The 2,206-nt window shown below is 42.6% G+C and overlaps 1 pseudogene; it reads left to right on the plus strand.

Annotated features, from left to right (window-relative positions):
• Positions 1 to 883: 883 nt before the first annotated feature.
• On the plus strand, positions 884 to 1,781 carry LOC134385035 (ADP/ATP translocase 2-like; annotated as a pseudogene).
• The last annotated feature ends 425 nt before the right edge of the window (positions 1,782 to 2,206 follow it).

Consider the following 2,206-nt stretch of genomic DNA (forward strand, 5'->3'; position numbering starts at 1 on the left):
CTTTGGTAGCATAGCTTATATGACATTTTCCAGAGAGTGCTACTCCATAAATCCAAACATCGCAACTTTAGTTATAATAAGCAACTTGGATAGGTCAGATATGTCTAGCTGCAAGTAGATAGATAAGAACTCTCTAAGCATCAATCATTATAACATTTGGCTGGAGGACTGTCATTACATTGTTATACAAATGCTTTTAACCAGGCCATCTCTTTCTTTTATAGGAGTTGCATATAAATAGAGAAAATAGATTGCAGCACTGCTAACTATCCGTGATCCTCCCCCCAGGAACCTCTTCATTTGTTCTTTACTTTAGAGGACGTGTCCCTTTTGCTCAAAACCACTGGATTCCTAAATTTATACCTATGTGGTGGGCCCCTCAATTATCATACGGTTATCTTAAACACTTTGAAGCACATGCATCCTAGAAAACCTAATTTACTAGCTAGTTCTTACACATCTACTTTGATTGACATGCTACCACTCATATAGTAGTTTAGAAGAATAATCTGTGGGATCATAGTAGGTGAAAGTTGGCCCCAACGGATATGTCAACAGACTAATCCCTAGAACCTGTATATATTATCTTATATTGCAAAACAGTGAATACTAACTTAGTAACTTATATGGCAAATATAACGTAACAACATATGACATATCATAATATTAGGTAATATGGCAAAATATATGATTAAGCTAAGGATCTTTAATTGAGAAATTTATACTGGATTATTCTCTGGAATAATACAATAAATACAATTACACGTACTTCTATAAGACAGGGGCAGAAGTATATTCACTGGCCCTGGAGCCCCAGCGTCAAAGCTGGTTCCCAGCCCGTCAGTCCCGTCCCGCAGTCGCCTGCCGCCTCTTTCCTTTCAACATGACAGACGCCGCTGTGTCCTTCGCCAAAGACTTCCTGGCAGGAGGATTGGCTGCAGCCATCTCCAAGACTGCGGGAGCGCCCATCGAGCGGGTCAAGCTGCTGCTGCTGGTGCAGCATGTCAGCAAGCAAATCACCACAGATAAGCAATGCATGGGCATTGCAAGCTGCGTGGTTCGTATCTCCAAGGAGCAGGGAGTCCTGTCCTTCTGGCGTGGTAACCTGGCCAATGTCATCAGATACTTCCCTACCCAGGCTCTCAACTTTGCCTTCAAAGATAAATACAAGCAGATCTTCCTGGGTGGCGTGGACAAGAGGACCCAGTTTTGGCTCCACTTTGCAGGGAATCTGGCATCAGGTGGTGCCGCTGGGGCCATGTCCTTGTGTTTTGCGTACCCTCTTGATTTTGCCCATACCCGTCCAGCAACTGATATGGGTAAAGCTGGAACTGAAAGGGAATTCAGAGGCCTCGGTGACTGCCTGGTTAAGATCTACAGATCTGATGGGATTAAAGGCCTGTACCTAGGCTTTAATGTGCCTGTGCAGGGTATTATCATCTACCGAGCTGCCTACTTCGGTATCCATGACACTGCAAAGGGAATGCTTCCAGATCCCCAAAATAATCACATCATCATCAGCTGGATGATCGCATAGACTGTCACTGCCGTTGCTGGGTTGACTTCCTATCCATTTGACACTGTTCGCCACCGCATGATGATGCAGTCAGGGCGCAAAGGAACCGGTATCATGTCCTCAGGCACAATTGACTGCTGGAGGAAGATTGCATGGGTTGAAGGAGGCAAAGCTTTTTTTCAAGGATGCATAGTCCAGTGTTCTCAGAGGCATGGGTGGTGCTTTTGTGCTTGTTTTGTATGATGAAATCAAGAAGTACACATAAGTTATTTCCTAGGGATTTTCCCCCTATGAACCAGCATGTTGTATTATATAACTTATCTTGAGCATTCTTGACAAACTCTTGACTGTCTGTTTATCCGTGGCAACTATTCTCTGGTTGAAAATGGGAAGCAATAATATTAACCTGACCAGTTTTCTCTTAAAGCCATTTCCATGATGATGTTGGGACTCAATTATATTTGTTATTTCAGTCATTCCTGATAAATAAAAAAATTGAAGAAATAAAAATATCTGAAATAAAAAAAAAAAAAAAGAAGAAGTAGATTCCCTGGAACAGAACAAATGGTGATGTGAAGATGTAGCAGAGAAAAACGTGGCCAATAGCTGAGGGACACCAACAACTGCCAGAAGCTGGAAAATACACGGGACAGATTCCGTTCTAAAGCCTTTGAGAGGAGTATGTTTCCA

Source organism: Cynocephalus volans, chromosome 8 (genome assembly GCF_027409185.1).
Source record: "Cynocephalus volans isolate mCynVol1 chromosome 8, mCynVol1.pri, whole genome shotgun sequence".
In the NCBI taxonomy this organism is placed as follows: domain Eukaryota; kingdom Metazoa; phylum Chordata; class Mammalia; order Dermoptera; family Cynocephalidae; genus Cynocephalus; species Cynocephalus volans.